Below are 25134 nucleotides of genomic sequence, written 5' to 3' on the forward strand. Positions count from 1 at the left end.
CTGACAAATAATTCAGGTTGAAAACGAAGAATTCTCGCAGCAATCCCGGGCACCGTTAATAATGAAAGGTTGCAAAGTTCCAGTCTTACAATTCTCCCAAAAATCACATCAGCCTCGAAATTCGTAATGATTTTGCTGATCAAAGTTTAAAAAAAAATCAACAGCGAGGTGTGTTAGTGCTGGAACAACCCACCCCCACTTTTCCAGTGGAGGTCATGCTGTTGCTGTCATTGCAAGAGCTTCGCCTGCTGTATCCTGGATACGGGGCAGTCGAGCCGGGCTCTGCAACGCGCCCTTTGCCAACGATCGAACTTGCCGCTCCCACCCGGTCGTTCCGCCGCCTGGCAAATTCCCCCTGAGGAGATTGGAACGGGCAAAGAGAACATGAGGGGAAGAAAATCGTAGCTCGCTCGCTGGCCCCTCCAGAGCACAGCCAGCTCGCAAAGCTGCTAAATATTCATCGCTGCAGGACTCGAGCGCCCTTGAGGATTGCGGAGCAACTTTGAGCCATCCCATTGGTTGTATGAATGCCCAGCTCTTGTGTGCGGGATCCGAGCTGCTTCTATTGATCAAGAAAAAAAGGAAGGAGAGGCTGAGAGAGAGAGAGAGGGAGAGAGAAGGAAGACTTCTTCTGGGAATCCTCAAACCATGCCAGCACTATTCGTGAAGGATTTATTATTTCCCCACGGCTGCGTCGACTGAACATGCCACATACAGCGTTGTGATGCGGTGAATATGAGCCGCGAGGTTTTTGTGTCTCCACCCCTGCGAGTTAACATCAGCCCCGCAGGAGCAGCAGCAACCCCCTCCCCTCCCCTCCATCCCAGCTCTTTGTGCATGATAACAAAGGCATAAGCGGGTAAGTGTCTCTCTGCACCCAAGTTGCAGCAAGCCAGCTCTCAGAGCCGCGTTCCCAGCCCGTGTGTTAGCATGGGGGCTGAGTGGGGAGCTCAGTTCCATTATTGCACAGGGAAGGTGGGGGGGGGGGGGGGGGGGGGCGGGAGAGGACCACTGCAGGTCACGACCCGCAAGTCCCATTTCTATCCAAACCGTGCTAAATTATTGGCCAGGGCGGGAGAGAGGACCCTGATTGAACGGCTCGCAACAACAACAAAAGAGCAATTACGGGTAACAGCAGCTCTTTTTGGGTGTGCATCCGCGCGATTTGGGATGAGGTGGGAGGAGTTTGATGTTACGGGTTGGCTGTAACTTTGCTATCACTTTATTTTGCCGTCAAGTGTGAGCGTTTCTCCTGTTGGACGACTTGGCATTGTGGCAGGGTCTTGGGGGAATCGCTTCAAGCTCAAGGGGCTTGGCTGATCTGGACAGTGTGTAGTGCCTTTTCTCTGATCCATTCCTGGCGTCTGTTGGGCCCCTTGCCAGACATATTTGACTGTTTTTGGATGTGAGTCAGGCTAATAACCCTGCCTTTGCAGCAGGATTTTAAACATTGACTCCCCCCCTCCCCTAAACAAGATCACATCATCAAAATATTGAGGAGTGTAGCATCAAGATGGGAATTGTGCACTGTGGGTGAAGTAGATTGCATTTTTCCCAAAGTTTTCTTTCTGATCCCTTGATTCTTGCTGGTCGACAGTTTAAATGTTTATTCTAAATGAATCAGCCTAGACATTGACTATTTGACGATATGCTGGGCTGTACAGTCCAACTTGCTCCCCCCACTCCATGTACAGAGGTGCACCTTTCAGCAGGAGTTCCTGGACTTCAATAACATGGCTGATTTATTTATTTCTTTTTCACAAGCTCCATAATAAAGGGGAAGTGAAATTGTTGTGTCCCAGTTGCTGCCACATTTAAGGTTTGCAAACTCCGTGTACTAGGTGCTACACACATAGCTGTTGGTATGAGTCATCCAGGTAACAGGGCGGCATGGTAGCATAGAGGTTAGCACTGTTGCTTCACAGCACCAGGGAACCGGGTTCGATTCCCCGTTTGGGTCACTGTCTGTGCGGCGTCTGCACGTTCTCCCCGTGTCTGCATGGGTTTCCTCTGGGGTGCTCCGGTTTTCCTCCCACAGTCCAAAAGATGTGCGGGTTAGGTGGATTGATCCCGCTAAATTGCCCTTGGTGTCCAAGAAGGATAGGTGGGGTTGCTGGGTTACGGGGATAGGGTGGAGATATGGGCTTTGGTAAAGTGCTCTTTCAGGGGCCGGCGGAGACCCGTTGGGCCGAATGGCCTCCTTCTGCACTGTAAATTCTATGAATGAGGATCGGTCCTTGGGCTCAGTAAAGGCAATGCCTGTGTAGTATCGTGTTACATGGGCTAGGAAGGCCACAAGTTCAATTACTGGTCTGTGCGAGGTTAACTGTTCTCAACTCGCCTGGCTCTTGGATTGTCACAGTTGGCTTAAGTTGCCCCAGTGCCAGTGAGGGAAACAAGGAGCCAGTTGACTCCCTGCTGACAATTCCTGTGTGTGACTATCAGGTAAGGATAGGGTGGGACTTATGTTGGAACAACCTGCAAGTTATTCAATTCACCCTTTATATACTTGCACGCCAATGATTCATTGCTTGTGTGTGATAACAGAGGGTGAAGCACACTACTGCATGATTCACTGTTCTTTCTCAACCTGGGAACTCAGGCACCTTATTGTCTCCCTGTTACTACCTCATTTGACAACAGGGAAATCAGCCCTGACCAGAGATTCCGGGATCTTCCTGTTTTTTAGAGCCAAGTGCTAGAGAAAGAAATGCATTTTGCCAGCTGGGTAAGTGAATGAACACTTTGTTTTTCCAGTGCACTGCTCCCCCCCTCACCCATGTTGTTCCTTCCTTTGTTAATATTAGTTAATTCACAAATAATCCAAAGGATTGATCTGCTGTTCAATAGTCGGGTTCTGAAAAGCTCAACAGTATGCTTTCAAGCTCAGCTGATGCAGTCAGGGACCCACAAAATATGATTGGCCGCCGGTGAAGAAGCCTGATGTGACATCAGGCGGGAAGGGAGTGCAGAGGATCTCTGAATAAGCAACAGCAAAATCTGATTCATTATGTTAATGCATTTCGCCTTTACTGCAACTTGGGAATGAGACTGGTGTGGTGATTAATGGACTTGTTTTAATGTTAAATATTGATCCTAAAATAAAAAAAAGACCTTCCTCAATGGCCCAGTTGTTTAAATGATTGGCCAGTATGTGACTGCATCGCTCAGATAAGGACAGTCTGATCTGACACGATGTGGGAATGCTATAATTGGGCGTTGCATCAAAATGGAGAGATATCAGTCACAGCCCCCATCCTTGAGTCGCCCCCAGTGAGCGAATCCAGCTGGAAAAAAACACCCCTGGACATTGAGCAGCACTGGCTTGGTTTGGGGGGTTAGGGTTAGGGTTACCACAGTGGAATAGCAAGCCAGTCGTCAACACCTTGATTCATGCATAACTGTTGGCCATGTTTCCAAAATCCTGAGAAGTCTCATATTCATTGTGAAACTGGAGACTGGAGGATTGTAAATCTTATTCAGAATTTGGGGAGAGGGATAAACTAGTAAATACAGATCCGTCTGCCTATGATGGGAAAACTATTAGAGGTGATTGTCCATGACTAACTTGGGTTGATAAGAGACAATCAGCATGGATCCATTAAAGGCAAATCATGTCTGAGTGACCTGATTGAGTTCTTTGGTGATGTTTGGCTGATAAAGGTAGTGCAATGGACGTTTATATAGAATTTCAAACGGCATTTGATGAAAAAAGTGAAGGCACTTTTCATTTAAATTTTTTTTAAATTAAGGCATCAAACACAACCAAAACCCAAATGCGAAAAAACAGGAAATTAAATACCAAAACAAATAAATAAGCAACACCCCTGTGCCCCACCCTCCCTGCTGTTACCCTCCAATCACTTTGCCTCCCATTTTTTAAAAAACCCCAAAGTTCCCCCCTTGACTATCCTTGAGGAAGTCAACAAATTGTTTCTATTTCCAGGCAAACCCTTCCATTGTCCCTCTCGAGGCAAACTTGACTTTTTCCAACCTAAAGAATTCCACGAGGTCACTCACCCACAGCCCCCCCCCGGGTTTTGGTGGTCCTGAGGCCCGCCACTCCAACAGGATGTGTCTCCGGGCTACCAGGGAGGCAAAGGCCAAAGCATTCACCTCTCTTACCCCCTGGGTCTTCCGACACTCCAAAAACTGCGACTGCTCGACTCGGGACCACCTTCACCCTCAGAACCTCAAACATCACGTCAGTGAATCCCCGCCAAAATCCCTTCAGCTTCGGACAGTCCTAAAACATGTAGTCGTGGTTCACCTGCCCCCCTCCCCCGCGCACCGCCCACACCTATCCTCCACCCCTTCAAAAAACCTGCTCATTCTGTCCACCATCTTATGCGCCCTTTGGACGACCTTGAATTAAGTAAGGCTAAACCTAGCACCCAAAGAGGATGCGTTCACTCTCCCCAGAGCCTCCTCCCACAACTCAGCCTCCAACTCCTTCCCCAGCTCCTCCTCCCACTTCTACTTAACTTCTCCTATCGGGGAGTCCTCCCAGTCCATTAATTCTTTGTAAATCTCCGACACCCTGCCCTCACCAACTCCTGCTTTTGACACCATCTTGTCCTGCACCCCCAGGGGCTGCAGGTCAGTAAAGGACGGCACCTTATTCCTCACATAGTTTTGCACCTATATGTACCGGAACCCATTACCGCTGGGCAGCTCATACTCCTCTACCAGTCCCTCCGTTTCCCCCCTGCCCCCCACGAATAGGTCTCCAAACCACTCCATCCCCGCCCGCCGCCATCCCCGGAACCCTGTGTCCTGCCTCCCCAGGACAAACCTGTGATTCCCACAAATTGGAGCCCAAACCGAGGCACCTTCCAGCCTCAGGTGCTGCCGCCACTGTCCCCACACCCTCAGGGCCGCCATCAGTACCAGACTTGTTGAGTACCTGACTGGTGAGAAGGGCAGAAGTGCCGTCAATAATGCCCCCAAACTAGTGTCCTTACAAGAGGCTGTCTCCATCGGCTACCACACCGACTCTTCCCCCAATACCCATTTCCTGACCACGGCTATAATTGCTGCCCCGTAGTAGTTCATCAAGTTTGGCAAGGCCAGCCATGATGATGGGACTAACGAGGTTTCTATTTGTGTTCCAGAGGCCTTCTTTAGGAAGGTTAATGCATTGATCTTGGGGTTTGTGTGGGCGGGGAATGCCCCACAGGTGAAGAAAGTGCTGCTGGAGTGCGGACATGTCCCCACCCACACAAACCCCAAGATCAATGCATTAACCTTCCTAAAGAAGGCCTCTGGAACACAAATAGAAACCTCGTTAGTCCCGTCATCATCACGGACTGCACCCGCCAACGACAACGGGAGCATGTCCCACCTCGTAAAATCCCCCTTCATCTGCTCCACCAACCGCACCAGAGTCAATTCATGCAGCTGCTCCCATTGCCGTGCCACCTGGATGCCCAGATACCTGAAACCCGCCCCTACTACCTCAAACGGCAGGTCGCCCAGCCTCCTCTGTTGTCCCCTCACCTGAATCAGAAAGATCTCAGTCTTCTCCATGTTTAACTTTTACCCAGAGAATTGGCCGAATTCCACTAAATGTTTGGTTTTTTTTTAAAATAATTTTTATTGAAAGAGTTTTTCCATACAAACATTTACCCCTACTAATTTTTAAATTATTTACAACACAATCCCTCTAGGCAAAATGTCCCTCCCTCGCCCGCCCTCTCGCGCGCGACCAGTCCTCTCTCTCTCTCTCCCCCCCCCCCCCCCCCCCCCCCCCCCCCCCCCCCCCCAGGCAACCTTAACAAACAAGGCAGCCTACAGTTTCAGACATGAGCAGCGAGCAGACTTGCCCGCGTTACAGTCGTGCATGTCCCCCCACGACCCTTGCTGCCCCCCCCCTCCCCTCCCCCCCCGGTTGCTGCTGCCACGACCCCGAACGTCTATCTCTGATCTAAAAAGTCAAGGAAAGGTTGCCACCGCCTGGAGAATCCCTGTACCGACCCTCTCAGGGCAAATTTGATCCTTTCTAGCTGAATATAGCTAGCCATATCGTTAATCCAAGTTTCAACGCTTGGAGGCCTCGCTTCCTTCCATTGAATTAATATCCTTCGTCGAGCCACTAGGGACGCAAAGGCCAGTATTCCGGCCTCCCTAGCCTCCTGTACCCCCGGTTCTACCCCGACCCCAAAGATCGCAAGCCCCCATCCTGGTTTGACCCCGGACCCCACCACCTTCGACACCGTCCTTGCCACCCCCTTCCAGAACCCTTCCAGCACCGGACATGCCCAGAACATATGCACATGGTTCGCTGGGCTTCCCAGACATCTGACACACCTGTCCTCACCCCCAAAGAACCGGCTCATCCTTGTCCCCGTCATGTGAGCTCTATGCAGCACCTTAAATTGAATGAGGCTCAGCCTCGCACACGAGGAGGAAGAATTGACCTTCTCCAGTGCATCCGCCCACGTCCCGTCTTCTATCTGCTCTCCCAGCTCCCCTTCCCACTTGGCTTTCAGCTCCTCCCCTGATGCTTCTTCCGCCTCCTGCATTATCTTGTAGATGTCTGATATCTTCCCCCCTCCGACCCAGACCCCCGAGAGCACCCTATCACTCGCCCCCTTACTGGGGAGCAGGGGAAACCCCTCCACCTGCCGCCTAGCAAATGCCTTCACTTGTAAATATCTGAACATGTTTCCCGGGGGGAGCTCAAACTTCTCCTCCAGCCCTCCCAGGCTCGCAAACCTCCCCTCTATAAACAGGTCCTTCAGCTGCCGTATGCCCACCCTGTACCAGCTCTGAAAACCCCCGTCGATGTTCCCCGGGATGAATCTATGGTTCCCTCTTATTGGCGCCGCCAACAGACCTCCCATTTCCCCCCCTATGTCGCCTCCACTGCCCCCATATCTTGAGGGTGGCCGCCACCACCGGGCTCGTGGTGTACCTCGTGGGGGGGAGCGGCCATGGTGCCGTTACTAGGGCCCCCAGGCTTGTGTTGCCACAGGACGCCCTCTCCATTCGTTTCCAAGCTGCCCCCTCCCCTTCCATCATCCACTTGCGCACCATTGACACATTTGCCGCCCAGTAGTACCCCGAAAGATTGGGTAGTGCCAGCCCTCCACTGTCCCTACTCCGCTCCAAAAGACCCTCCTCACCCTTGGGGTGCCATGCGCCCACACGTAGCTCATGATGCTACTCGTCACCTTTTTGAAGAAGGCCCTAGGGAGGAAGATGGGCAAGCACTGAAATAAAAACAAGAACCTTGGGAGGACCGTCATTTTGATTGACTGCACCCTCCCCGCCAGCGACAACGGTACCATGTCCCACCTCTTAAATTCCTCCTCCATCTGTTCCACCAGCCTGGAAAAGTTCAACTTGTGGAGGGTCCCCCAGTTCCTTGCCACCTGCACCCCTAAGTACCTAAAGCTCTTTCCTGCTCGCTTGAAGGGGAGTCTCCCAATACCCTCTCCCTGGTCCCCCGGGTGTATCACAAAAACCTGGAGTACACTCTATGGACGTGGGAGAAAAAGGAATACTCCCTCGCCCTCGGCCTACCAAACCTCCATGGGTCTACTCCTCCCATCTGCTCCATGTACCCCCTCAGCACTTCTGCCGCTGCCGGCCTCCTATTGGTCCTTGAGCTCGATCTGTCTAGCCCGGGGTCCAGCACTGTGTGAAAGTCCCCCCCCATGATCAAGCCCCCTGCCTCCAGTCCCGGAATGAGGCCCAATAGGCGCCTCATAAAACCCGCGTCATCCCAGTTCGGGGCATATACGTTGACCATCACCACTTTCTCCCCCTGCAGCTTACCCTTCACCATCACATACCTACCCTCCTTATCCGCCACCACCTCCTCCGCCACGAACGACACCCTCTTTCCCACCAGAATCGCCACCCCCCGGTTCTTTGCGTCCAATCCAGAGTGGAACACCTGTCCCACCCACCCCCTTCTCAGGCGAACCTGGTCCACTACCTTCAAATGGGTCTCCTGTAACATTGCTACATCAGCCTTCAGTCCCTTCAGGTGTGAGAATACCCTTGATCTCTTGACCGGCCCATTCAACCCCCTCACGTTCCAAGTGATCAGCCGGGTCGCGGGACGACCCGCCCCCCTCCCCTGCCGATTAGCCATGTCCTGTTCCCTGCTCGCCCCGGGTCGACCCTCCCCTTCTGACCCGCTCCCCATGGCGATGTCCCCCTCCCCCCACCTCTCCAGTCCTCCACTTCCCGTTTCTGGTCTTTTCAGCAGCAACCCGGTGTCCCTCCCTAACCCCCCCCCCCCCCCGGCTAGGACCCCTCCTAGCCGCGATGTACCCTCCATCGTACTCCCGTAAGTCAGCTGGTTCACGCTGACCCGGCTGCTCCTGCCACACTCCGACTCCCCCCGGCTCGGGGGGGGGGGGGGGGGGGGGGGGGGGGCCTCCCCCCCCTTTCCACTCCTCCCTGGCCCCGCTCCAGCGCGGGAAAGGTCGCCATTGCTAGCCACGCCCCGCACTCCTCCCCTCCCCCCCTCCTCTGCCCCGCGCGCGGGAAAACAGAGGAAAGCCCGCGCTTTCGCCCTGCCACACCCCACCCCGCCATCTTCAGTTCCACCCCCGTCCCCGTCCATGCCTGTAAAGAACCCCCCCTAGGAGCCCATATCCCCGATCTGCTCTCCCCCCCGTCCCGCCTCCCTAACTTAACATTATAAATAACAGATAAATAACAAATAACAATGTCGCCCTCTACCAAACAGCATAAATAACCATAAATAACCATGAATAACCACAATAACAATAACTAAGGGAAGTTGGCAAAGGGGGAAAAAACATCAGAAGAAAAACCACAGCAAGAGTTCAAAATCCAAACAAAGAATTCAGCTGAAAGTACCCGAGCGGCTACGGCCGCCAAGTATCCCCTGGGTCTAATTCGAGTCCAGTTTCTCTTCCTGTACAAAGGCCCACGCCTCCTCTGGGGACTCAAAATAGTGGTGTTGGTTCCTGTAGGTGACCCACAAGCGCGCTGGCTGCAGCATTCCGAACCTGATCCGTTTTGCATGTAGCACCGCCTTCGTCCGGTTGTACCGGGCCCGCCGCTTTGCCACCTCCGCACTCCAGTCCTGGTAGACCCTCACTGTCGAATTCTCCCACTTGCTGCTCCTTTCCCTCTTGGCCCACTCCAGCACTCTCTCACGGTCGCTGAGTCGCTGGAACCGCACCAGCACCGCCCTCGGGGGCTCATTTGCTCTTGGCCTCCTAGCCATGACCCTGTAGGCCTCTTCCAGCTCCAGGGGCGAAGGGACGGCCCCTGCCCCCATCAGGGAGCTCAGCATTTCTGCTACATATCCCGGGAGGTCTGACCCCTCCAGGCCTTCTGCCAGGCCCAAGATCCTCAGGTTCTTCCGCCTCATTCGGGTATCCAGCTCCTCAAAACGGCTCTGCCATTTCAGGTGGAATGCCTCGTGCACCTCTACCTTTCCCACGAGGACCGTGGCCTCCTCCTCCCTCACAGTCATCTCCTGTTGCAGCTCCCGAATCGACGCCTCTTGGGTCGCCTGGGCTCCCATCAGCCTGGTGGTCGTCGCATTCATTGACTCCAAGAGCTCCATTTTCAGCTCCGTAAAGAAGCGCAGGAGAGCGGCCTGCTGCTCCTCCGCCCATTTCCTCCATTCCTCGGGTGCGCCACCGGCCGCCATTTTGTTCTTCTTCCCCCGCTTTTTTTTGGGAGCTGCTGTTGCTTTCTTTACCACCCCACTCCGGGTACCGACCATAAAGTTGGTCTGGTTCTCTTCAGGGAGCCTTCCCCCACCGGGATTTGTCCTTACAGCGCCGTTGGGGCCCTCCAATCGGCCCGAAAACACCTTTGTAGCAGGAGCAGCCAAACGTGCGACTTAGCTGGTCATAGCCGCAACCGGAAGTCACTAAATGTTTTTATTTATTTAGATTTCCCAATTATTTTTCTTTCCAATTAAGGGGCAATTTAGCATGGCCAATCCACCGAACCTGCACATCTTTGGTTTTGTGGGGCTGAAACCCATGCAACATGGAGAGAATGTGCAAACTCCAAACGGGCAGTGACCCAGGGCCGAGATTCGAACCCGGGTCCTCAGCACCGCAGTGCCAGTGCTAACCACTGCACCACGTGCCACCCCATTTTCCAACAATTGACCATGATACCTCCAATACTTTCCAGTGGGTACGATATGTAAAGGAACAGACCGTCCGCATATAGAGAGACCCTGTGCTCCATTTCCTAATCGCGCTATCCCTTTCTAACCACTTGACGCTCTGAGCGTCATTGCCAGTTGATTTATCGTCAAGGTAAAGAGCAATGGAGAGAGTGGGCAACCCTGCCTCATCCTACAATGCCGCCTAAAATACCCTGAACTCACCCGGTTTGTCTTTACGCTCGCTGCCGGTGCCCAATACAACAACCGGACCCAATTCACAAACCCCTGCCCGAATCGCCCCAGTACCTCCCACAAATATTCCCATTCTACCCGATCAAAGGCCTTCTCCGCATCTATAGCGACTGCCAGCTCCACATTCCGTCCCTCTGAGGGCATCATTATAACGTTCAACAGATGCCTAATGTTAGCCGACAGAGGCCTCTTCTTTACAAACCCTGTCTGATCTTCCCCTATCAACCCTGGCACATAGTGCTCAATCCGCGAGGCCTAGATCTTTGTCAACAACTTGGCGTCCACATTCAGCAGTGATATCGGGCGGTAGTTCCCACACTGCTCTGGGTCCTTATCCTTCTTCAAAATTAAAGATATTCAGGCCTGCGATAAATTGGGGGTGGGAGCTCCCCCTTCTCCCTCACGTCATTAAATGTCCTTCCCAGCAGGGGCCCCAAGTCTCCCAAAAACTGTGAATAAAATTCTACCGGGAAGCCATCTGGGCCTGGGGCTTTTCCTGCCTGCATCGCCCCCAGACCCTCCATCACCTCCACCAGTCCAATGGGTGCTCCGAGCCCCTCCACCACACCCTCCTCCACCTTGGGGAACTCCAACCCTTCTGGGAATCACCACATTCTCCTCCCCCATCCTGGTTGGGGACTCTGATAAATAAAGCCTCCTGTAAAACTCCTCCAATACCCTGTTCACCCCCATCAGGTCCAATACCACTCTACCCCTCCCGTCGTTCATCCTTCCAATCTCCCTCACTGCCTCCTGCTTCCTGAGTTGGCGGGCCAGTGTGCTACTAGCCTCCCCGTACACATACACTGCCCCTCTGGCCCTCTGTAACTGCCCTACTGCCTTCCCCTTGGACACCAGCTCGAACTCCACCTGAAGCTTCTGCCTCTCCTTAACAATCCTGCCTCAGGCACCTCTGAATACCTCTTGTCCACCTGCAGACTCTCGTCCACTAACCTTGCCATGTATGCTTCCTCCTCCTTCTCCCTATGCGCTCAGATCAATACGAACTCCCCCCTAACCACTGCCTTGAGCGCCTCCCACAGCTTGGAGGTTGTGTTCTCATCTGAATCATTTAGTTCCACATATGCACCTGCTCACACACCTCCTCACCCGGTAACAACCCTACATCCAGCCTCCACTGCGGGCGCTGGGCCCCTCCCCTGAATCCACTTGCAAGCCCAGCCAATGTGGCGTATGGTCTGAAACCACGATCGGCGAGTACCTTGAAACAACCACCCGCGCTAGCAGAATCTTATCCACAACAACTTAATCGATCCGCAAGTACACTCTGTGCACATGGGAGAAGTACGAAAACACCTTCCCCCTCGGCCTCCCAAACCTCCACGGGTCCACCACCCTCCCATGCGCTCCATAAACCCCTTCAGCTCCTTCGCCACCGCCGACACCCTCCCTGATCTCGGGTTTGACTAGTCCAACACTGGATCAATGACCGTGTTAAAATCCTCACCCCATAATCAATCGGTCCGAGTCCAGTGCCGGGATCTTCCCCAGCACCCGTCTCATAAACTCCCTTGGGACGTAAACGTTTACCAGGACCACAGGCATCCCCTCCAGCTTCCCGCTCATCATCCCAAACCTTCCCACATCTGTTACTATATTCCCAACCTCAAACGCCACCGGTTTATTTACCAACACCACCACCCCCCACATCTTCATGTCTAATCCTGAATGGAAGACTTGTCCCACCCACCCTTTTCTTAGCCTTGTCTGATCCCCGATCTTCAAGTGTGTTTCTTGTAAAAAGGCCACATCCACCTTCAAGCGCCTCAGGTGCATGAAAATATGTGACCGTTTAACTGGCCCATTCAGCCCCCTCCATTCCATGTGACCAGCTTGATCAGAGGGTGCCCTGCCCCCCCCGGCGACGATCAACCATACCCTTTCTTTGGCCAGCCCCCGGCCCATGCCACGCAACCCTCCAGGCCCACCCTCGGATGTCCACCGTCACCACTTCCTCCCACACTACAGCAACAGCAACACCTTTGTCAGCAACTCCCCTCACGCCTTCCCCTGAACAAAACAACAACCCAATCGCCCTTTGCTTCACTAACCACCTGATCACCCCCCACTTTGCTCCCGTTAACTAGCCCACCCATCTAGCCTGGCAGCGCCAGCCCAAGGCTCCTGAGCCTCCTCCCCCCTCCCCCGCTGATTCCCCTCTCCCTGCTCGCTCACCTCACAAACAACAATGAAACAAGAAAGAAGGTGCATTCACCCTCAATGCAACAAAACATCAAAGGAGAAAAGTTCTCCAAAATCAAAAAAAGATACAAGAAAAATTGGACAGAAAAAGCACCCATCTCTTCACACCTCCTTCACAGTTCAATGTCCTCCTTCTGCTGCCAGTCTTGTCCCTTAAAACCTCCATCGCCTCTTCTGATGTTCCAAAATAATGTTCTCGGCTATTAAAAGTCACCCAGAAGCGGGCTGGGTAAAACATCCCAAACTTCACCCTCTTTTTAAAGAGGGCAGCCGTCAGCTGATTAAACCCGGCTCGCCTCTTCGCCAGGTCCGCGCCCAGGCCCTGGAACACCCAAAGCTCACTCCCCTCCCAGGTGCACCTCCTCATCTGCCTCACCCATCTCAATATCTTCTTCTTGGCCAGGAACCGGTGAAGATGCACTATCTACGCCCTTGGCAGCTCGTTCACCTGCGGCTTCCTCTTCAGCGCCCTGAGCGCTCGGCCGACCTCCAGGGTCAGGTCAAAGGCCCCCTCCCCCATCAACTTCTCCAGCATATTGGCTACATACATGCCAGCATCCCCTCCCTCGATGCCTTCAGGCATCCCCACGATTCTTAGCTTCTAACTCTGGGAGTGATTCTCCAAGTCCTCCACCTTCTTTTTTAACCGCTGCTGGGTCTCTCACATCAGATCCACTTCAGCTTTTCCTCGTGCTCCCCCACCGCCTCCTCCACCTTCCTTATAGCTTGGCCCTGGGACTCCAGCGCCTGCTCCACGCGGTGAATTCCCGCTTTTAACGGTTCCACTACCTTGGCTAGGTCCTCCTGGGCCTCCCTCCTCCGGCTAAACTTTTCATTTATAATAATCTTTATTATTGTCACAAGTAGGCTTACATTAACACTGCAATGAAGTTACTGTGAAAAGCCCCTAGTCGCCACATTGGCGCCTGTTCGGGTACACTGAAGGAAAATTCAGAATGTCCAAATTACCTAACAGCACGTCTTTCGGGACTTGTGGGAGGAAACCGGAGCGCCCGGAGGAAACCCACGCAGACACAGGGAGAACATTCAGACTCCGCACAGACAGTGGCCCAAGCCGGGAATCGAACCTGGGACCCTGGAGCTGTGAAGCAACTGTGCTACCATGCCGCCCCCAAGGATGAAAAAGTCCACCAGTTGGTCCGTCGACCATTGGGCAGGCAAGGCAGACCCTTTATCCCCCGCCATCTTGACCTTTGTCGCACGAAGATTCTCCTGCTCCAACTGCTCCTTCTTCTCAACCCACTTCTGGTCCTTGGTTCCATCCACCAACCCCACCAGTGGAGTTGGAGTCAAACTTTCCTCCAGCCACCCCTGCACCTTTTTTCTACAAATCATCCACCTTACAAACGGGGGAAAGGTCTGAAAAAACGGCCTCGGGTGGGAGCTGCCAAATGTGCGACCACTCACACCATGGCTGCCACTGGAAGTTGTTAAGGTACTTTTCATGACCACTGGATATCTCAAAGCACTTTATAGCCAATGTAGTACTCTTTTTTGAAGTGTAGTCACTCTTGTAATGTAGGAAACATGGCAGCCATCTTGCACACAAGCAACGATCTGACCAGATAATCTTTTCTCTTTTTAAATGATGAAGCCATACAGTGTTATGTGCCTGATGCTATTGTAATATTATATATTCTTTGCTACCCTGTTACCCAGGATAAGTATTTTTGTCCTCATTTGACATTTAACTATCAACATTCTCAGGGTTTCCATTGACCAGAAACTGAATTTGACTACAAGAGCAGGTCAGAGGCTGGGAATTCTGTGGAGAGTAACTCAATCCCTGACTCTCCAAAGTCTGTCCACCATCTCCAAGGCACAAGTCAGGAATGTGAGAGAATACCCTCCACTTGCCTGGATGAGTGCAGCTCCAACAACGCTCAAGAAACTTGACGCTACCTAGGACAAAGCAACCCTCTTGATTGGCACTCTATCCACTACCTGAAACAACCACTCCCTCCACCCTGATGCACAATGGCAGTAGCGTGTACCATCTACAAGATGCACTATAGCAACTCACTTTGAAGTACCTTCCAAGCCCGTAACCTCTGCCACTTAGAAAGACAAGGGAGCAGGTAGATGGGAACACCACCACCTTCAAATTCCCCTGCAAGTCACTCACCTTCCTTTGGAATATATCGCTGTTCCAGTTTCACTTTCGCTGGGTCAAAATCCTGGAACTCCCTCCCTAATAGCACTTTTGAGGCATACAAGATGATCAGAGGATTAGATAGGGTGGACATCGAGAGCCTTTTTCCTCGGATGGTGATGTCCAGCACGAGGGGACATAGCTTTAAATTGAGGGGAGATAGATATAGGACAGATGTCAGAGGTAGGTTCTTTACTCAGAGAGTAGTGAGGGCGTGGAATGCCCTGCCTGCAACAGTAGTGGACTCACCAACACTAAACGCATTCAAATGGTCATTGGATAGGCATATGGACGATAAGGGAATAGTGTAGAGGGACTTTAGAGGGGTTTCACAGGACGGTGCAACATCGTGGGCCGAAGGGCCTGTACTGCGCTGTAATGTTCTATGTTCTATGTTCTATGTGGGTGCTCCTGCAACACGTGGACTGTAGTGGTTCAAGAAGGCAGCTCACCACCTCATTCTCGAGGGCAATTAGGGATGGGCAATAAATGCTGGCCCAGCCAGAGACACCCACATCCCATGAGCGACTAAAAATAAATTAATTGTATTTTGTTAATACTACTTGTCCGATGAGCTGCCTTCTCTTCCTCCTGATCTCCATGATTAGTCTTGATTCAGGGACCGTGAAGGAGATTATAAAGAAGATACCCTACCTAGAATTTCCAATTTAAAAAGAAACTGATGGAGTAAATTCAGTGCAATTTATAAATTCTGGATGCAAAGCTTTAAGACTGAACCTGACATTCTATAGGATTCCCCTGGTTTTCCAACATAATTTGTGATGCGACCACCAATTCATTCAGACACGAGTTGAAGTAAACTGTGGCTTTAATCGGCTGACAACTGAGCCTGCCTGCGACTATACTGAACTGAGGGCAGACTCGCAGGACCGCAGCACTTATACTTCCTGCTGAGGGCGGAGCCAAGGGCGGAGCCCTGTACATGCTCCTTATCTCCCCCTGTGGGCAGAGCCGCGCAACGGCTCACAGATGGAGCCCACAGGGGCACAGTAATATACAGTGTGAATTTATAGTGGTTACACATTCACCACAATTTGTATGATGCCTGAAGGTTGCTGGGCACTAGGGAGAAGGGGTAAGAGAATTTAAGGAGCCCGGCATCAATGTGCATGTCTCATTAAAGTTGATTTCTGACTAATTTCTGGAGGATTATTTTGGTTTTCAGCTGTGGCCAACAACTTGACATCCTCTTTTGTGTCGTTTGCTGAGAGGCTGCTGTTTTCCCACATCTCCACGCCTGCCTGCTCACAAAGGGCAGAAAATGTAATTTCTATTGAGAATTTCTCTGTATCTTGGCTTCTCAGTTGTTGAGGAGCAATGGAGAGATCTCGGAGTGATTCAGCAACAGTGCCTGGCACTCACATTTTAACAGCCTACAACGGACACACAAACCTACATTTTAAAAAAGTGAATCAGGGACTTTTTAAGCCATCAATGATTTATGCCACAGGCTATAAGTGGGTGTGCAACCCAACCCGGCTAGAGGCGAGACCTTGCTGGAGGCTATGATCACAACTGCTCTTAACTTTGGTGCAATCGAATCATTTCAGGCTGCCCTTTGCACTAACATTTACAAGTCAGCTGTGCACATATTCACTAAGCAAATCACGGATGCAGTTTGCGAAGGCAAACAAATTCATATTTATTCCATACACAGTTCGGCACAATCATGAAAGGGCAAGGAGTCATAGCTTGCTCCCACATGTCCCCATGTGCTTCCCTGCTCAATGTCTCTGCCTGTGATAAAAGGTTGCACTCTTTCAACGGGCAGCTCTTTTGCAACACTGCATAATTCAAGTGAATGATCCCTTCCCCGGGGGCTGCCACAATGCTTTCATTTTAAGGCACTCCACCTCCATACTTTTTTCTGTGCTCAACAAGCCACCAAGTTCTCATTCATGCCATCTGATTAAAGCTAATTTCAGACTTTGGCAAGCATAATGTTTGCATGTGCAACATAATTAGTCTGAACATAATTTAAATTGTTACAATGAAAATCCATACTGTGAGTGTTCACAAGTCCACATGTGCTGATATTACTTCCTTAATAATTGATTCCATTTTTCTAACAATACATGTTAGGCTAATTGGCCTATAGCTACCCGCTTTTTGCCTCCTTCCCTTTTAAAAAAAATAAATTTAGTGTACCCAATTCATTTTTTCCAATTGAGGGGCAATTTAGCATGGCCAATCCACCTACCCTGCACATCTTTGAGTTGTGGGGACGAAACTCACGCGAACACGAGGAGAATGTGCAAACTCTACATGGACAGTGACCCAGAGCCGGGATCGAACCTGGGACCTCGACGTCGTGAGGCAGCAATGCTAACCACTGAGCTACCTTGCTGCCTCCTTCCATTTTTGAATAGGGGCATCACATTGGCAGTTTTCCAATCCTCCGGTACTTCCCCAGAATCCAATAATTTGTGGAAAATTACAACCAATGCATCCACTATCTCTGTTGCTACTTGTTTAAAGATCCTCGGGTGCAATCCACCAGGGCAAGGGGACGTATTGCCTTTAGCCCCATTAGTTGCCGTATACTATTTCTCTCCTGTTGATGTTTAATTCCTTCCCCTGTATTCTTTAGTATTAATGGAATGGTGAAAGTATCTTCCACCGTAAAGACTGGCAAAATATCTGTCATTGTTTCATTGAATGGTAGAATAGGTGTGACGAGCTAAATAGCCTACTCTTTTTCCTCATTAGCCCATTTCGATGGTTTAAGGAAAGCTTCTAGTAGGACCTAATGCTGGTAACTTGGGGTGCAGAGTACATGACCTTGTTCTAGTTGAACATTTAAATACTGAGGGTGTATTAAACAGATTTAAGCAGTGCTCATCTTCAAGTCTTTGTCTCATCACCTGAATTCTAGTTGCACCCTGGGTAGTAGTGCCTCTTGGAACAAGCTGTAGCATCATAGAATTTTATAGAATTCATAGAATTTACAGTGCAGAAGGAGGCCATTCAGCCCATCAAGTCTGCACCGGCTCTTGGAAAGAGCATCCTACCCAAGGTCAACAACTCCACCCTATCCCCATAACCCAGTAACCCCACCCAACGCTAAGGGCAATTTTGGACACTAGGGGCAATTTATCATGGCCAATCCACCTAACCTGCACATCTTTGGACTGTGGGAGGAAACCAGAGCACCCGGAGGAAACCCACGCACACACGGGGAGGATGTGCAGACTCCGCACAGACAGTGACCCAAGCCGGAATCGAACCTGGGACCCTGGAGCTGTGAAGCGATTGTGCTATCCACAATGCTACCGTGCTGGGTCTACACCCCATCTGCTTGGCCTTTACCTTGGAAAACTGCGCTTTCCTCTGTGGGAAAGACCATGAAAATCCACCTTCATAAACCATATTCTTGTGTGTCTCCTTGGTATTGTCACAGCGGCAAGTGTGCATCAGGTGGCCGGGTACCAGATTTAATACGTGCTTTCCATGATTGAGAAGTTCACTGTTGCCTCAGAGATTGGCTGCATCTTTTGAGGTGCCTCAGACGCAGGGCTGGGCCTTTCTACCACATGTGGGTGTCGGAGGAGATTGACAAGTAGGAGAGCTCACATGTATTTTCATGCAGAGATGCAGAACCACCATCATTGTCATTCTCCTTGTAGCGGGCGTTGGCTAGGCATGGAAAACAGACCTAATGGTCCCAATGAAACACAAAGTCCCATCAGATGCTTGTCTGAAAACCTTGGGAGAACAATATGTCAAGGAACCATCTGGAGAACAGACAATGTCAGATAATGTCTTGTGTAATGAGACAGAGTTAATTAGTAATCTCACAGCGAGGGAATCTCTGGGGAAGAGTGATCTAAATGTGGTAGAATCTTATATTATGTTTGAGAATCATACGGTTAAGTCAAAAATTGGCGTCTTAAATTTAAGTGAAGCCAATTGTGGTGTTATTAGGGACAAGTTGACTGAGAGACTGGGACATTGGAGTAAGAAATATGTTGGTAGATAAGCTGGGGTAAATATTCAAAGCGGTAATTCTGAATTTTCCTTGAAAAGCATTTCCTTGAGGAATAAAAGCTCAATTGGGAATGCGGCACAGCTGTGGTTAACTAGGCCAGTTAAGCATAGTATTTGATTAAAAGAAGAGTTTGCAACGTTTCCAAGAAGAGTAGGAACCCTGAGGATTGGGAACATTTTGAAACATCTACATCAGATGACCAAGAGGGAGAAAATAGAATATGAGAGTAAACTGGCAAGAAATATAAGAATATATATTTTTATTTGTTCTTAGGATGTTCATAGTTCCCGTACCAGCCTCCCCGAACAGACACCGGAATGTGGTGACTAGGGGCTTTTCACAGTAACTTCATTGAAGTCTAATTGTGACAATAAGCGATTTTCATGTGGGATCCCCTGGCTAGGCCAGCAATTTTGACACATCTCTAATTACTCTTGAGAACCTCTTGAACCCCTGCAGTCATTTTGATGCAGGTACCACCCATAGTGCTGTTGGACTTGGGGTTTCACGATTTAAAAAAATAAATTTAGAGTACCCAATTCATTTTTCCCAATTAAGGGGCAATTTAATGTGGCCAGTCCACCTACCCTGCGCATCTTTGTGTTGTGGGGGCGAAACCCACGTAAACGCGGGGAGAATGTGCAAGCTCCACATGGACAGTGACCCAGAGTCGGGATCGATCCTGGGACCGTGGCGCCGCGAGGCAGCAATGCTAACCACTGTGCTGCCCGGGGTTTCACGATTTTTGATTCAGCCCCAGTGAAAGGATGCAAATAGAGAGGAACTTGCTAATGGTGTTGATCTCGTGCGCTTTCTGCCCTTGTCCTCCTAAGTGGTAGAGGTCGTAGATTTGGAAGGTACTGTTGAGGAAGCCTTATAGAATTCTTGCGGTGCATCTTGCAGACGGTATGCACCGCTGTTACTGTCCACCAGTGGAGAGGGAGTTAATGTCTAAGATGGTGGATGGGGATGGACTGCTTTGTGTTGGATAGCATTGACCCCATTGAGTTTTATTAAAGTTGCATTCACCGAGCATCACACTCATGACTTGTGCCTTGTAAATGGTTGACAGGCTTTTGGGGGGGGGGGGGGGGGTGTTGGGGGTTGGGTTGAAGTGGGGGGGGGGGGGGGGGGGGGGTCAGGAGGTGCGTTTTTCACTGAAAATTCCCTAGTCTCTGGTCTGCTGCTGTAGCCACAGTATTTATGTGGCTGGTTCACTAAAATTCCTGGTTAGTGGTACCCCTCCCAGAATGTTGAAGCAACGGATTCAAAGATGGTAATTCTGTTGAATGCCAAGAGGAGATGGTTAGATTCTATCTTCTTGTAGATTGTCATTGCTGCCAATTGTGTGAAATGAATACTACTGGCTTCTTATCAGCTCAAGTCTGTAAGAGCTTTTACATGTCTGTAAAAAGTAAGAGGTTAACAGAGGCAGGATAAATAATAATGGGCAATAAGAAAATGGCAGAGGCATTAATCAAATATATGTTGTCTGTCTTCAAAGTAGAGGATACAAAGAACATATTGGACATTGTGGAGAACTAACTGAGTGTGAGGAACTAAAAATAATTGATATTAGTTTAATATTGGAGAAATGAAAGGAACAAAAACTGACAAATCTCTTGAACCTGATGGTCTACACCCCGTGGTTTTAAATGAGGTGGATGCATTGGTCTTCATCATCAGGAATTTTCTAGAATGATATCTGCGGATGAAAGGTAGTAAATGTAGACCTTCTGTTCAAGGAAAGGGGGAGAAGGAAAACACAGAACTATAAGCTTGTTAGCCTGACCGTCATTGTTGGGAACAAGCTGAAGTTGAATAAAAATGTGGTAACAGGGCAGTATGGAAAATTGTCAAACAGTTAGGCCGAGGAAACAGTTTTATGCTGATTCACTGAAGTTTTCTTATAACGATGCAACTGGCAAGGTAGATGGAGAGAATACCAGTGAATATAATATATTTGGGTTTCCGAAGGCATTCAAAAGATGCCAACTAAGAAGTTCATACAAAAGGTTATGGCTCATGGGATTGAGGTTAATAACCTCAAATAGATAATACATGGCAGTAACATTGTGAATTAGTTGATGTGCAGAAAGCATTGCCGTAATCCATGGGCCATTTACAAGATGGTTGGATGTAACCGGTGGAGTTCCAGAAGGATCAGTGCTTGAGCCTCAGCTATTTTGTGTACCATTGGCTTCTAACTATGAATCATTTTGTGGACAATAGTACTGGTCAAATGATTGAAACAGACTTTGATAACTTACCTTACTACTCGAAGGACCAGCCAGGGGCAACTCAGCCCTGTGGCCAATAGTAAATGAGGGACCATCCTCCAACAAGACAACAGAAGCCTGCCGAACAACCAGTCAACCAGGGTCGTAGGAGAGGAGCTAATTTGTTCCCACCTGCAAAAAAAGTATAACTCTTTTATATCTGAAAACCCAGAGACATCCAACTTCCATTCACTTTCAATAAACCATGGGAGAGGACACGATCAAACAATTTGATCTTAAAGGATTAATTTAAACATGCAATTTATTTTCTTGTTATTCCGTGAATAATCTAAGTGCATGCATCATCTGTATAACTCATCTTTCCTTGTGTGTATGTGTCCAAGTGTCTGAGGGAGTGAGTGATTTGTTGCGTTCACATGACAGGTGTTTTGTGAATAAGCATTTCTCTTTTGATTTCAACTTAGCACAAAGCCTTTTTGTGTCTGTCCTTTAAAGTTACACACTCAAAGGGTTTAAAATTCTCCATCTAAAATATACGCCTTGTTGCAAACAACTGAGTAGTGAGGGAAATATTATCCCATCACCTCTCCCCATCCATAACAGAAGTGCGACATTTATTTTGGAATACAGGTGTGGGGCACGTAATAAAGCCAAAATGATATACTGACCTGTGACCTGAAGGTACAGGGTGGCAGTCTGCTGCTGTATTTGATAAATCATACTGATTTGTCGGGACTTTACCTTTTTCTCAAGTCTGGAGACTGAGATTTATGATTGACACAAATCTGACAGCTTTATTGAAAATTTTAAGCAAAAGGGTTTCAAGTAAATCATACAGTTGCCCTTTAGGTGGTCAATCTGAGATGATTATAGGTTGTTTATGAGTGACCTCTGACTGAGATCTTCCTGCTTTGTTCACCAGGACTCTTCTGTTGACATGTTTCTTCTGTCTTCTTTCTTCAGTGTTCCTCGGTGGGATTTATTTCAAGGGTTTGCATACAGAATACAAATTTTCAAAGGCCTCATGCTCTTCTGGATGCGATTGGTTAGTTGGGGGTGTGATCGGCTGTTGGTTGCTTAGCATATTCTCAAATTGTCATCCTTTGGCTTAGCCAATAAGGACTTCTTCCTGTGTCACTGTGATTATGTGTGTGCTATGATTAACAGTTCGATTCAATTCAAATTGTTTTATTCAATTCAGCCGAATCACCGCAATTAACAAGTAATGTTGTAATTAGCAATCATCACTCCAATCTAGTTTCCATGTAACAAACACTGCTCTGAACTCAATGCCAGTCTGTTAATCATTTCTGTACAGTTTTTCATGTCAGTCTGACCATGACAGTACTGCAATGTTTAAAATAATGCTATTAATTCTTACATATCATGAAAAGATCGGCGACGCCTAAGGCACAGGTTAATCTATACATGACCTCACCCAAAAATCCTTGTGGAAAAATAATTTCAATCTGCGGGTGCACTATTCAGCCGAAGTGGGTTTTTCTATCATCTGTAGTATCATATGTTACTTTCCCAGAACTCTGAAGGCACTGACGCTGGTTTGGATACATTTCCACTGGTGTCAGTTTTCATGTGAGACTTCAGAGGGCATTGCATTTGAACTCAGTTGTGTGGTCACCTGAGTACCATCTGCGGCCATCCCATAGAAGCAGAAGTTGATTTAAAAAAAAATCAATATTTGTATTAAAGTTTTTTTGTTTTTGAAAATAATGCAACAAACCCTCCAAAAACTGGCACATTGCCGTTTAAATGCTTCTGCGTACATGAGTACAGAAAAAGAGAGGCCTACGCCAACACAGAGACTTAGTGCCTCCAACCATACAATATAACCCCCCCTCCCCACCACAGTTTATCAAAAGAATAGGGGAGACGAGGATAAAGCCGTGCAAACATGGTAGATTGATGCACACCTTCATATGCAGCAAATTCAAAACAGTGCAATATAACTTATGTAAATCCTTGTCGGGTCAAGTCAGACATAGCGGAACCTATAGACTTGAGATAGAATTCTCTGTTTGAAAGGAACATTTTTCTTGACTAATATTGCTTGCCATGACTACTGGATGAGAACGAGGCAAATAAAAGCCTGCCGCACCCAGTTCTGCCTCAACACTAAGTGTTCCTTGACATCCAAATGAGTTTCCTGCAATAAAGCTATGTCAACTTTCTCCTTTTAATGGAAAGACAATCTTTTTTCTCCTAAAAGTGTTATGACACCCTGGGCGAGTATGCAGTCAATTACAGCTCCACACGCTCCAGAGTTCCAACACAAGTGAATTCACCAATAATTTGTATATAATTTCTGAAATCTTTGGCCCTTGACTGCTCCAATGACTTACAGACACCAGGTTTGTAAGTTAAACACAACAGCTGTTTATTTAGAACAGAAATAAAGTTGAAGGGCAGCACGGTGGTGCAGTGGTTAGCATTGCTGCCTCATGGCGCTGAGGTCCCAGGTTCGATCTTGGCTCTGGGTCGCTGTTCGTGTGGAGTTTGCACATTCTCCCTGTGACTGCGTGGGTTTCGCCCCCACAACCCAAAGATGTGCAGGGTAGATGGATTGGCCACGCTAAATTGCTCCTTAATTGGAAAACATTAATTGGGTACTCTAAATAAAAAAAAAGAAATACGGTTGAAACATGCAATAAATATAACAGAATAACGGCCAGCTAATCTATTGCTCCCCCTTTTTACCATCCCGCCCTCTACCCAAACAGAGGCAAGACACACACAGAGGGAGGGAAAGGGGTAAAATAATAGGGATTAAGATGAAAAGAGAGAGATGAATGTCCTTTCTGTGAGGTTTCTGTAGTAGGCTGTCCTCCCAGAACAGAGTCATTGAAACCACCGGTTGGAGTGCTAAACAGGTTCATCTGGTAGGAGCATTCAGCAAAAATTACCATGGCTGTAGAATCTTCTCTGGGGAGTCATTAAATTTTATTACCTTGGGTCTTCACCCAAAAGAAGAGCCTCAGGTCAGTTTTATTCATAAGGCTCTGTGGTTTAACCTTAACTGGTTTACAGACTTACCACGATGTCCCCTAGCTTTGCTGAGGAAAACAGAGCATCAGAGAAGCGGCTTTCACGAGATTTTAGAGAGGTCTGTTACCATTTCAGGGAATGAAACACAAAGGGTGGGATTCTTCCGCAATCGGCGGGATGGCCCGACGGCGGCGGCAAGAATGGCGTGAACCACTCCGGCGTCAGGCCACCCGGAAGTTGCGGAATCCTGTGCACTTCTGGGTGCTAGGTCGGCGCAGAAGGGGTTGGCGCCACGCCAACCGGCGCCGAAGGGCTGGGGCAGTCCCGCGCATGCGCAGAACCACCGGCGTGCTCTTGCGCATGCGCAGGGGGCCTCTTCTCCACGCCGGTCATGGCGGAGCCCTACAGGGGCTGGCGCGGAAGGAAGGAATGCCCCCACGGCAGAGGTCTGCCTGCAGATCGGTGGGCCCCAATCGCGGGCCAGGTCACCGTGGGGGCCACCCCCAGGGCCGGATTCCCCCCCCCCCCCCACACCAGCCGGCCTACCAGCCAGGTCCCGCCGTGTGGGACCATGTCCATTTCACGCTGGCGGGACTGGTCGAAATGGACAGCCGCTCTGCCCATTGGGGCCTGGAGAACTGCCGGGGGAGGGGGCGGCTGCCAATGGCCCCCGACTGGCGCGGCGTAAATCCCGCCCCCATCCGAAAACCAGCGCCGGAGAATACGGCAGCAGGCGTCGGAGCAGGATTCACGCCACCCCCCCCCCCAAGGATTCTCCAACCCGGCGCGGCGTCGGAGAATCCTGCCCAAAAAGTTCCCTCCAGCTCGGCCTTCAGGAATTAAACACTCACAGGCTGGTAAGAGACGAAAAGCTGGCTGGAATAATTTTCCTCGAGAAAACTCCAACATATGTGTTGAATTGCCTCTGGATTTTTAAAACTGAAACCAAGATCAAACCTTTCTAGCTCTGCAGAACATTCCAGAATGGTCAGCAACAGTCAGCATTGAATATTAGCAAAGACCCGGCAATTTAAAACAGCTCACTGGCCACCAGCCAAGTCCATAAAGATGTGTCATCACTGATGTCGGACCAAACAGCACACCCTGCTGGGGT

General features: G+C 49.6%; 1 protein-coding gene across 3 annotated transcripts in view; it reads left to right on the plus strand.

Annotated features, from left to right (window-relative positions):
• The first annotated feature begins 219 nt into the window (after positions 1-219).
• LOC119979404 (rho guanine nucleotide exchange factor 10-like protein) overlaps positions 220-25134 on the plus strand; it is a 191867-nt gene continuing 166952 nt past the window's right edge. For 2 of the 3 annotated variants that reach the window (XM_038821574.1, XM_038821576.1), the window contains exon 1: positions 220-859. The gene's annotated coding sequence lies outside the window, so the exon portion shown is untranslated. Of the gene's footprint in view, positions 860-2643; positions 2729-25134 lie in introns of all 3 variants that reach the window. The other variant, XM_038821575.1, reaches the window with a different exon arrangement.

Source organism: Scyliorhinus canicula, chromosome 16 (genome assembly GCF_902713615.1).
Source record: "Scyliorhinus canicula chromosome 16, sScyCan1.1, whole genome shotgun sequence".
Lineage (NCBI taxonomy): Eukaryota > Metazoa > Chordata > Chondrichthyes > Carcharhiniformes > Scyliorhinidae > Scyliorhinus > Scyliorhinus canicula.